Source organism: Delphinapterus leucas, chromosome 10 (genome assembly GCF_059928025.1).
Source record: "Delphinapterus leucas isolate spDelLeu-1000000601 "Yukka" chromosome 10, BTC_Dleu_Yukka2, whole genome shotgun sequence".
Classification (NCBI taxonomy): Eukaryota; Metazoa; Chordata; class Mammalia; order Artiodactyla; family Monodontidae; genus Delphinapterus; species Delphinapterus leucas.
Window position 1 is genome coordinate 39304139 of NC_143138.1, and position 12676 is coordinate 39316814.

A 12676-nucleotide genomic window follows, 5' to 3' on the forward strand; every position below is an offset into this window, starting at 1 on the left:
GAGGTCCTTAACAATTTTTTTGTTTAATAGTTTTTTTAAACAAATTTATTTATTTTTTTATTTTTGGCTGCGTTGGGTCTTCGTTGCTGCGTGCGGGTTTTCTCTACTTGCGGTGAGTGGGGGTTACTCTTTGTTGCGGTGCGTGGGCTTCTCATTGCAGTGGCTTCTCTTGTTGCAGAACATGGGCTTTAGGCGTGCGGGCTCAGTAGTTGTGGCTCTCAGGCTCTAGAGCAAGGCTCAGTAGTTGTGGCACACCCGCTTTGTTGCTCCGTGGCATGTGGCATCTTCCCGGACCAGGGCTTGAACCCGTGTCCCCTGCATTGGCAGGCGGATGCTTAACCACTGTGCCTCCAGGGAAGCCCCCTTAACAGTTTTTAAGAGCATAAAGTTGACTTCAAAATAAACCAGCTTTCTTTCAAGGTGGCCAATCTGACACCCAGTTTCTTCAGGAACAAAGCCAATCCTCAGGGATGACTTGCTCCTATAAATGAGTATCCTTGTACAGCACCATGCTTTTAGTACCCACTGAGTCTCTAATGTCTAAAAAATCTTTCTGTGCATATATCTTCTCTCACCAACTAGGTTTCACTCACTTGGGCCATGGGGACAGCCAAGGACTACGTCTGAAACCATCTGTCACAGCACCTGGCCCACAAAAGTGCCTCAGATGGGAAAGACTAAGATGACAACACCAGTTTTTTGAGATTAACACTGAAAAAATCTGATAAAGCTATAGCCTCATCTTTGCCAGTGGAAACTAAGAAAGAAAACTTCTAGCTGGGGCTGGGAGCTCAAAGCTAAGGGATGAACAGGACAACCGACCCTGGACATGGACAATAGGTGCCACTGTGGCTAGCTGCTGCTCAAACAAACGACAAAGCGAACCGAGTCAATGCAGCAGCTCTCCCTACCCAGGGAGAACTTCTCTCTCGTCTCCTCTCAGAGAACCTCAGAAGCCTCCCAAACCCTCCTTCTTCCGCCTTCACATTTCCTTCAGAGGAAAGAACTTGGTATGGGTTTCAGAACAGGAGGGGCCCCCGCCTCAGGCCTTCCTGCAAGATCCACAAACAACCCGACCCCCGCAGACTGACAGACACATGGGCTCAGCACCCTGTTTGGCAACAGGAAAACTCACGGGGTGTTAAAGGCAGAGAAAGGGAAGTGAAGCCCATAAACAGCTAGTAGAACCACTGAGCTTCAGAGACTAAAACAAATCAGAGAGGAGCCCCACGTTTCCCCTGGCCCCCAGCAGGGACCCCACCATGGCCTGGTTTCCCAGATAGCTGGGACAACGAACATCAAATTCCCTGGAGCTCCCCTTCTGAGAGTTTACAAAACCTGCCAGGCATCCTGAGAGCAAACAGGGAAACAGCAATGCGAAGCACAGAGCATTGTTCTGACTCTCGTGAGGACCCGATATCCCAGCAGAGATGGAAGAAACAATTCCGTGTATCATGCCCAGCTCCTTCTCATACATGCCAGCAAACTACAGACCCATGAGACAGGGACAGAATCTGGTTTTTCACTGTCATCATTTTCCAAGTGACTAGTAATGTACCTGGCACATAGCAGGCACTCAAAAACGTTTGTTATATAAATGAAAGAAAAAGATGGACACTATCTTTGTGGCCTGGCACCCAAATAATATGGGCAGAGAAGAAAGTTTGTACATTTCTTTCTTTCTTTCTTTCTTTTTTTATTTTGCGGTACGTGGGCCTCTCACTGCTGTGGCCTGTCCCGCTGCAGAGCACAGGCTCCGGATGCGCAGGCTCAGCGGCCATGGCTCACAGGCCCAGCCACTCCGCGGCATGTGGGATCTTCCCGGACCGGGGCACGAACCCATGTCCCCTGCATCGGCAGGCGGACTCTCAACCACTGCGCCACCAGGGAAGCCCCTGTACATTTATTCATTCAACAAATACTTAGCATCTCCTCTGTGCCAGACACTGTCCTAGACACAACAGGAAACAAAATAAGTCCCCGCCCTTATGGAGTCTATGTGTCAGTGGGTGTAAAGGTGAAAATCTTAATGCTCCTCAAAAAAAACCACATAAGCCATAGAATCAATAATTATTTAATAAGTGCCCACTATGTGCAAGTACCAGATGCAGTGACAGGCTCCTGGGATCTGGGACTCAGCGCTAGTGAAACCATTTCATCTGAGATGTGTCCGTCAGTTGTCAGAGGCCCCTGGGTAAGGAAAATGGGATTACCTCTTTGGTGCATCTGTCCTCATCTGTTGGTGAACAGAAGCCACTGCGTGAGTACCACGTGCATACCCCAAAACACCACGCAACACTGCGGGATAGAAAGAAAGCCAACATCTTTAGCTGAGAGGCACCAGGGGTCAGAAAAGCAGCTCTGATACATTATAATTAAACATCAGGGCTCAGCGAGTGCTCCTAAGGCAAGCTGGCTCCTCCTCTGTCCCTCACCCCTGCCCCCACCACCACCCCAGATGTTGTGATTCTGAGCCTGAGTCAGCAAATATTTCCCAACCCTGGAAGTAGTCTGCTTACTTCCAAGTAAGCAGACACCGGCTTTGCTGATTCTATCAGCGTGGGGCAGGAAGAGCTGGCAAGGTGAAGAAGAAGCCAGAGCCCAACACCCCCCCACAGGTGGCAGCTCCTAAATGCAGACGCCCTGAGTCATGCTTGATTCTTTGACCAAAGCCCAGTAGAGATGGCACTGGAGTCACACCCTAATCACCAGCCTCTGAGCTGTGAAGGCCAAGAACCATATGCCAAGGAAGAAGACCCACATATCTGAAACCTGATACAAGGGGCCATTTCCTCCCTGCCAGGCTCAAGCAAGTGCCTAGCTCTCCTGACACCACAGAACTCAGCTGCAAGTGGCTCCTCCCTCTGGATCCAAAGGCACAGAGGAGGGCCTGTAGTTTAGCTTCCCAGTCCGCAGGTAACACCCTAGGAGTGGGCCTCTGTATTTGGTGACAGAATACAGCTGAAGCCTTTGGAAGCGACAGGGCCAGCCCCTCCTGAGAGAAGCTGCACCATCCCAGGACATGCCAGGAGCCATGGGCCCTGAGGACAGCTTGCACAACAGCCAGGACATCTGCATTCTATCCAAAGAAGAGGCCTACCAGCTTCCCAGGCCAGCGCCCAACAATGGCTGTCCTCTCACCAGGCCCTGGGGGATGGGGTCTGAGGGACCACAGGTGAGGCTGGAAGGCTGAGGGAGGGCAATTCTTCCTGAGTGGGTGGAGGCACACACCAAAGGAGGAGGAAAGCAAGGAGAAAGGCAGCCAAACAAACGAGCAGTTCGTTAAACTAAGGACTTAATGGGCTACACCATCTGTAGGATAATGTCAGGGGCCTGTCTGCCCACCCCTTTGAAAAAGAGAGGCAGGCTGACCCAAGCTCTGCCAACGTCACCGAATGGGCACTTGGTAATCGATGATCATGACTACCCACGCGGAAGATGACGTGGTGGACAAACTGCGAGAAGCTATCTGGCCAGAGCTTCTGGTGCACAAGCTGCTCCCCAAGGACTGGGCCTGATGTCCTCTCAAGCCCTTCTCACCTGCTGCCTCAGTAGAGAGCGCTATCAATGGGTAAGCAGACAGAGGAGTAGCAAACGGCTCCAAAGAGTCAGGTAAAGTCCTGGGGAGCCACAGGCTGGACTAAATCACCACCAAATACACAACCCCAACTTCATCAGAATGACCCATTAAAGCCGCAAAGGGATGTTTTCCATTGGAACAAGGACCCCCTTTTGGTCCAGTCTGCCCTACTCCCCCCACCGCCCAAGTGCTGCTTAGGAGAGGGCTCAGAGGGTTAGTGGAGAGGGCACTGGCTCAGCCATCCACGACCCTACTCCTTTCACAGAAAAGGGTCTGTGCACAAGAGGGTTCCAAAACTTTAAAGTCTGGTCTGGTTGTTTCAGTTGGCTCTCCACCACAGTTCCTGAAGGCTGCCAATTCTGTGTCCAATTCTGGCTCAAAGACAGAGAGCACGATCCTCAAAAGAGGAGACCTAGAAACCTGGAGCCCGGTGAAACAACAGGCCTTCATTTCTGAACTGAGAGTGGGTCACGCTTTCAGAATCCTCCAAAATCAGATTGGGCAGAAATATAGGATATGTTATCTCCTGAAGATCTCTCTAGGGGACCAACGCCAAATAAAGGAGCTCAAACTGAACGCATCTGTAAAGAACTTTCAGTCTGGCAAGAAGGTTAAAGATCCAGAAGCACCGTGAAGGTGGTGGGTTCTCTAGCCACAAAGAGGATGATCTCTGTGACTGGAAGCAACTCAAGTTCCTGACACCATCTTCCTAATGCAGCCCCACAACCTGTCCAGGCAGATACTGACTGGCTACGCCTGGGCAAAGGGAACAGGACTTCAGTGTCAGCCTCTCTCTCTTAGAGCCACAGGAAATGAAGCTCCCAAGGAAAACAGAGGGAGAAGAACCTTCAAGAGAACCTGCTCAGTTATCGACATCAGAAGCCCCAGACACATTCAGAGATGCGTGAGGGAAAAATCAGCAGGTGGTTCGAGTCACCAATAACAAAAGGAACAGCTACCTGCCAGCCCCAAGGCTATCAGGCTGGCAATCTATTTCAAAACTCAAACAGGAAAAAAAATGTTCTGGAGCCAGTACAGAGGAATAGGTTGAGGACCACAGGCATTCTCTGGGGCATAGATTCTGGAGACTTCTCTTAGCTCTCTGAGATAGGGCATAGGGTAGAGGGTGGGAATCAGGGCAGAGATAGGCTGAGGTATCATGGTTTAAAGGTGTACAGTATATCCAGAGTGTAAAGCCACAAAGCCCTGTTTCCTGGAAGGGGAAAAGAGTTGGATGAGGCCTCCAGCTACCCCTGGCATACACCCAATTCAGCGGCTGGTCTCTCCTCAAAGGTTCCTGGAAGTCAACAGACACATAAAGGGGAAGTACGAAAGCTGAGATTGGAAGAATGGTCTACAAATTGGACATTATCCCTGATGCAACACCCCAGTAAATTCTCCCACCAAACATTACCTGCTATTTACCTCAGACATTCAGCGCCTTACTTCAATCAGGGGCTGAACACCCACACGCCCACTCCACAGGTATCTCAACTGCGGGTCATGGGAAAGCAGTGTCTGCAGCTAATGCTTCTCCCAGAAGCAGAGGCAAGGAACTGGGAAGGAAGGGGAGGTGGATGACAGGAATGCAGAGGGCATGGCTGATTGGAAAGAAATCAGAGAGCGGGGCAAAAACAGGGCTTCTGGGGGGAACCTGGGTAGGAGGGGCTTAGGTAGACAGGGATTGCAGGCACGGGCTGAAAAAGCCCGGTAACACCGCGAGGAAGATGGTGGGGAGGGGTGATACTGAGAGGGGCCAGGCAACGCGGGAAGGAGAGGACAGGGATGGGAAAAGAGAGAGAAGACACAGGTCAAGGATGGGAGGACGAAGACAGGAGACAAGGATAACGAGGGGGACAGAGAAGATCTCCAAGGAGACCCTGGGTAGAGAGGGCAATGAATTTGGGGACACCAGAGAAGATATGAAAGAAGAGATCAGAGACAAGGGTGGGTAGTGGGAGAGGACCTAGAGCCTGGGATGGGGCTCTCAGAACACAGAAGTGGGAGGAGACGGAGACACGAGGCCCAAAAGGGGGCACAGAGTCTGGGGGTTGGGGGGAGGCCCGTGGTTCGGGTTCAAATACTGATAGGCGTCCAAAGGCTGGGGGAGCAGGGGAAGCGGGGCGGTGTGCCAGGAGAGCAACGGACGACCGCGACCCGCCCGGGCCAGAGCGACAGGAAGCGGCAGCCGCTCCGTCAGCCGACCCCTGCGACTCTCCCCACTCCACTCCCCGCCGGGCCTTCCGCCCCAGCCGCGTTGCCCGCCTCAGCCCTGGCCCGCTGCTTCCCTCCGCTGCTTGCCTACCCGCTTCCCCGGACCCGGACTGACCTGTTCTGGCTGCCCTCCGCGCCACCGCCGCCGTCCCGCAGGCTCCGTAGGATCCTCCGGCTCCTGCCAAAACTTTTCCCATTAATCCCCAGATCCGCGGCGGCCGCGGCGGCCGCGGCGTCACACGCTGCGCCGCCTGGCCCCGCCCCACAAGAGTGACGTCACCGCGCAGCCCCTCCCCTCCCCTCTCCACGCCCCCTTCCGCCCCGGCCGCGGCCAATCACCGCGCCTCCTAGAGTCGCCCCTGATTCTGCCACTCCGCCCACCAGCACGCTGCCCCGGGCCCGCCTGCAGCGCCCTCTGGTGCGGGACGAGGGCGCAGCAGCTCAAGGAGGAGCTGGGGAGGAATCTCCAGGGCCAGGAAAGCAAGTCTGGCAAGTATCACAAAAGAGAATTTAAAGCTGGAAGGGAACTTAGAGATCATCTCGTACAGTCTCCTCAAACTTCCAGTGAAGAAACTGTCCCAGAAAAGGTGCGTGACTTGCAGTGAGAAGCAATGCTGAGGTTAGAACCTGGATATCCAAATTCCACTGGAAATGGCTGTGCTCCCTGTAATTTTCACAAAAGGGCTTTGCTCCCTCAAGAGGCTTCTGCAACTAGAAATTTATGGTTCTGGATTTCTTACCTATCTTCCTATTTATCTAATACACTTGCCCACCTAAATGGGGAGCACCCTCCTTACTGTTGTAGAAAATTCTGTTCTCGCTTCTTAACCCAAGTCTTTAGGACCTGGAGGAGACGTGTTATTCCAACCTTCAGATATACCATAAAAAGGTACCCAGCAGCTGGAGGGCAGTATGGGAGAAGAAGATGGGTTTGCCATCTGGCAATGAACAAAACTTGACTCTATAGGTGTGTGATCAATGGGTAACTTCCTCCTTTCCATCATCTTTAAAATAAAGATTACCTCTCCCCCTCTCCTACACTCCTAGATATCTGGATAGTAGAACTACGAGTGCTTTCTTTTTCTTTCTGCTTCTTTTTTTTCTACTTTTTGAAATGAATGTGCAGTACTTTTTTTTCTTTGCTGCAGCATGTGGGGATCTTAATTCCCCTACCAGGGACCATAACCCCTGCAGTGGCAGAGTCCTAACCACTGGACCGACAGGGAATTCCCTGCGCAGTACTTTTGTAATTCAGATGTCAACCTCCTTGCCTCTGAGATAGAAGAAAAAATGGGTTGTGGAAGTCAAAGCCATCCCTAAGATTTCTGCAAATTTCTCAGGGATTTATATTCTCCTAAATCTCTCTGCCTCCAGGCTCCAGCTTCTGCCAGGCTGCCGCAGTCACACAGTTCAGAAATGTAGAGATGCAACTCAGCCCTTCCTGAGGACTGCCCACACTTCTTCCCACACAAAACATTCATGGGTATAGATGTTATGATGCTCTGGGCCCTGGGAAGGGTCACGTGATGCATTGCAAACAGTTTAAACTCACACAGCTGACATTTTTTTAAAGTCCTTTCTGCACTGGCGGCGTTGAGGTTTTCTGACTGGCTGTTCACTCCTTAGAGCCTGGTCTTTTCCCAGATTACTACCTCTCCTCCCTGCCCCACCATTCTCTCCTCTATCCCATTCTCTCCAGAGAGAAAACAAATCCTTCCCGCTTTCCAGGCACATCTCTTCATTGCTAGAGTTCCTGCCAACACTCATGCCTTAGAGATTTCACTTTCTCCTCCCTAAAAGTCTCATTTCCCCTAATAAAGACAGCTCCTTCCCTGAAAGAAATTCTGGGAGCACTGTTAAAATACTACATTTTTCAGCTCATTTCATTTTCATATTAAACGGATATATAAAAATATGTACATATATTTTATTTTATTTTTTATTTTTATTTTCGCGGTACGCGGGCCTCTCACTGCTGTGGCCTCTCCCATTGTGGAGCACAGGCTCTGGACGCACAGGCTCAGCGGCCATGGCTCACGGGCCCAGCCGCTCCGCGGCACGCTGGATCCTCCCAGACCGGGCACGAACCCGTGTCCCCTGCATCGGCAGGCGGACTCCCAACCACTGCGCCACCAGGGAAGCCCTATACATATATTTTAAACTTAAATCAGTTAGTTTCTGTTACTTGAATCTAAAACAGACTAACACAGCTTCCCCAAATCTTCATTTTGACTAGATTTGCCCACAGGCACAGCTCACAGTGGGAAAAGTTGGTCCCTGCCAAGCCTCTGCAACCCTTTTCAGACCAGCCAGAGAGCTCAGCTACCAAAACCTGCTCGGATGCCCAATTACAGTGTAACTGAACAATAACTTACAGCGTGGAATAAGGCTAGACCAGCTTTGAATTAGATCCGGTCTCCTCCACAGCCATTTCAAGCTCCAGCCAGCAGGTGGAGGCCTCCTTAGCCTCCTGAAAACAGCCTCCTCAGCGTCCCTCTTCCTCCCCCTCTCACCTACAGCAGGGGCCAGAGAGGCAACTTTCAGCTGGCACCTCTTTGGCCTGGATAGACACTGATGGTGAGGAAGAGGCGCCTTGCATATCCTGGCAACAGTTTGCAACAAACCACTTACATTCCAGCCAGTTGCCCAACCTCCTCAACCCTCAGGGGTGACCTGGGGCCACAGTGGCTGTATTTTCCACATGGCCCCCGGAGCTTATAGGTATCTCTGAAGGCATCAGAGATTGGATACACTCTCCTTTGTCCAGGATGTTTGTAAGGACAAAGGAGTTCTTTTATAACGCTGGAATTAAAAGACTGCAGGGCTTCCCTGGTGGTGCAGTGGTTGAGAGTCCACCTGCCGATGCAGGGGACGCGGGTTTGTGTCCCGATCCGGGAAGATCCCACATGCCGCGGAGCGGCTGGGCCCGTGAGCCGTGGCCGCTGAGCCTGCACGTCCGGAGCCTGTGCTCCGCAACGGAAGAGGCCAAAACAGTGAGAGGCCCGCGTACCGCAAAAAAAAAAAGACGGTAAAATATCTTCTTCTGCCCCCGATAATGTCCCACCAGACCGACAGCTTCTCATGCCAGTCCTGATGTGGATTCAGGGTGAGCTTCCTTTCACTGTCACACTGCAACCAGCAACACCTCCTGTGTCCCATCATAGAATGTTAAAAAGTCTGGAATGGACCCCATTTACAGATGAGGAAACCAAGACTTAGGAATTGGCTTGCCACCTCAAGTTTAAACACTACCTGGCTTCCAAGAATTGTCTCTAATCAGGCCTCATAGTTAGTAGTCCTCAAAATTTTTGCCCCGCTACCCCTAAAAGAATATATAAGAACTAATGCAGCTCCTTGTACATTTTTAAGGTGACATCTAATATATTTCATATTAGTTTAAAACTTAGTAGTTGCAGAGTATGGATGTAATTTCTACTATTTTATAAACATTAATATTTTAATATAAAACTACTATATTACCCTTTTAAATGTATTGACTAAGACTCAGAACCCATAGCGATTTGATGTTCACCATCATCCATCTTAAAAATACATGAACAGGGCTTCCCTGGTGGCGCAGTGGTTAAGAATCCACCTGCCAATGCAGGGGACACGGGTGTGAGCCCTGGTCCGGGAAGATCCCACGTGCCGCGGAGCAGCTAAGCCCAAGCACCACAACTACTGAGCCTGCATGCTGCAACTACTGAAGCCCACATGCCTAGAGCCTGTGCTCCGCAACAAGAGAAGACACCGCAATGAGAACCCCACGCACCGCAACGAACACTAGCCCCTGCTCGCCGCAGCTAGAGAAACCCCACGGACAGCAATGAAGACCCAGTGCAGCCAAAGATAAATAAATAAAAATAAATAAATAAATTTATTTTAAAAAATACATGAACAAATAGACAAACCTACTAATGGATAGACCTACTGTATAGCACAGGGAACTATATTCAATATCTTGTAATAACCTATAATGGAAAATAATCTGAAAAAGAATATATATAACTGAATCACTTTGCTGTACACCTGAAAGTAATACAACATTGTAAATTAATTATACTTCATTTTAAAAAAATTTTTTATTTATTTATTTTTGGCTGCGTTGGGTCTTCGTTGCTGCACGCGGACTTTCTCTAGTTGCGGTGAGCGGGGGCTACTCTTCCTTGCAGTGTGTGGGCTTCTCATTGCAGTGGCCTCTCTTGTCGCGGAGCATGGGCTCTAGGCACGTGGGTGCTCACGGGCTCTAGAGCACAGGCTGAGTAGTTGTGGTGCACGGGCTTAGTTGCTCCGCGGCATGCGGGATTTTCCCGGACCAGGGCTCGCACCTGTGACCCTGCATTGGCAGGCAGATTCTTAACCACTGAGCCACCAGGGAAGCCCCTCCTTCCAAGTTTTGAAAGCAAAGATTTGGAAACCTGCTGACTTGAAAACGAAAGGAATTTTTTGTCTGACTTTTGAGCCATTCACTTTCTCAGCACCCACAGTCCTACACTAGCATTTCGAATCGTTGCTATGTTTAGTGTTTCAGGAATTTGACCCCTCTGAATTGTCCACTCCTAAAAGATACTGGATGGGTGAGTGGTGAACCTTGCTTGCCACTGCAAGTAGAGGAGGTGGAACTGTGAAGGAAGAAAGCAGCTTTGGTAAAGAGAACACTTGGAAGTTGAGGATTTGTGAATTGATTTTCTTAAAACTCCTCATACCTTAGAGATACCCCACTCCAATTAGAGAACCCTTGATCTTCCCATTCAATATCCAGAATCCAGACTTCTTGTGTCCATAAATGTGCTATGCTTCTTTCTATCAATACTTGCATTTTTCCCATGTTCTCTACTCTCCTTCCTTTTTAATAAGGGAATTCCCTGTCGGTCCAGTGGTTTGGACTCAGTGCTATCCCTGCCAGGGCCCCGAGTTCAATCCCTGGTTGGGGAACTAGGATCCTGCAAGCCGTATGGCCAAAAAAAAAAAAGTTTTTAAGGGCCTATCAAATCCCACCTCATAACTAACACTTCGTTTTTTCTGAATTCCTACCACACTTAGAATTTGAACCTTACTTACTTCCCATCCCTGAAATATGCATCATGTTATCCTGGCAGCTTCATGACACTTTAAATAGACTGTAGTGAAGTTCATTGCAATAAAGTTTGGTGTACTTGCAAAAGACATGAATTTTTATACCAGATAACATATAAGCTCCAGGAGGGCAGGGATTCTGTTCATTTTGTTCTGTGCCATATAGCCAGCACCTAGCCCCATACCTGGCTTATAATAAAAGCTTAATAAATAATTTGTTAAATAGGACTTCCCTGGTGGTCCAGTTGTTAAGACTCCCTGCTTCCACTGCAGGGGGCACGGGTTTAATCTCTAGTCAGGGAAATAGGATCCACATACCGTGCAGCCAAAAAAAAAATTTGTTGAATAAATGAATGGTATTGAGTTGGAATCTCAACTACTTCATCACTTTTAAGCTGGGTGACACCCAGTCATTCATATTAGAATTTATTCATTCATGAATTCATTCAACAAACATTTGCTGCATGCCTACTAAGAGCAGAGCATTGTTCTAGGCACCGGGGACATAAGTTGAAGAAAATATGTCCCTGCCCTCAAGGATCTCAAGCGTCTAGTTATGGAGGCTGTTACATGAAGTAAGATGGAAAGAACAGCCAGTGTGCAGGCTCAGAAGAAGAAAAAGGAGGGAGCTGCTAGTAGATCTATAAAGCAGAGGCATAGGAGGCTCTCCTGGGCCAGATCGTCAAGGGCCTTGTATGCCCCATATGGGAATGTGAACTTGACTATCCAGGGTACCACTGAGAGACTGGAAAGTGGAAAGAGTCAAGGATAGATATGCATTTTAGAAAGCCTATCCAGGGACTCTCCTGGTGGTCCAGTGGTTAAGACTCTGCTCTCTCAATGCAGGAGGGCCCGGGTTTGATCCTGTCTGCCAAACTAAAAGATCCTGCATGCTGCAACTGAAGATCTCTCATGGCCCAGCGAAGATCCTGAGTGCCACAACTAAGACCCAGAGCCAAATAAATAAATATTAAAAAAAAAAAAAAAAAAGCCTATCTAGGGCTTCCCTGGTGGCGCAGTGGTTGAGAGTCCACCTGCCGATGCAGGGGACATGGGTTCGTTTCCCAGTCTGGGAAGATCCCACACGCCGCGGAGCGGCTGGGGCCGTGAGCCATGGCCGCTGAGCCTGCGCGTCCAGAGCCTGTGCTCTGCAACGGGAGAGGCCACAATAGTGAGAGGCCCGCGTACCGCAAAAAAAAAAAAAAAAAAAAAAAGCCTATCCAGGCAGCTGTGGGGAGAAGGGTTAGCAAGGAGACTTGGTTACTGCTCTAGTCCAATTGGGAGGTGACAAGGGCCAGAGTAAGGCAGTAGCCATGAGACATGGCCCCAAGGGGGTGGATTTGAGAGTGACCAAGAAAATCCAATCCGTTGGAGTTGGAGACTGATTAGATATGGGGCAAGACGGAGAAGGAGTCAAAGGTGAGCATGCAGGTGGAGGATAAAATTTTGGCCTTAGCCATGGCAGGAGCCATGGGGATAGAGATGGAGCAGTAGATATGAGAGCATGAAGGAGAGAGAATCTACTGGATTTAATGATGGGTTTTTCATGAGGGGGATGGCAGGGAGGGAGCAAGTCATCCTAGATTCCCAGATCTCTGTCTTAGGTAACAAGGTAGGTAAGTCAGACAATATGGGAAGAGAAGCAAGTTTGAAATGCTTTGGGCAAGTTACCTGTCTTCTCTGAGCCTCAATTTCCACACATGTAAAATGAGAATAATAATACCCACCTCTCAGCGTTGCCATGAGAATTAAATAAACTGGGAAATTGCAAGGCATAGAATACACATTCAATAAACACTTTGGGGT

General features: G+C 49.6%; 1 protein-coding gene across 6 annotated transcripts in view; it reads right to left on the reverse strand.

The window, feature by feature from the left end:
• Positions 1-6031, reverse strand: part of PPARD (peroxisome proliferator activated receptor delta) — a 76975-nt gene extending 70944 nt beyond the window's left edge. For 2 of the 6 annotated variants that reach the window (XM_022581684.3, XM_022581687.3), the window contains exons 1-2: positions 5910-6031; positions 2214-2298 (exon numbers count right to left, since the gene is read on the reverse strand). The gene's annotated coding sequence lies outside the window, so the exon portion shown is untranslated. Of the gene's footprint in view, positions 1-2213; positions 5872-5909 lie in introns of those variants that run through there. The other 4 variants (XM_089918021.1, XM_022581685.3, XM_089918022.1 and 1 more) reach the window with 4 other exon arrangements.
• Positions 6032-12676: the final 6645 nt, after the last annotated feature.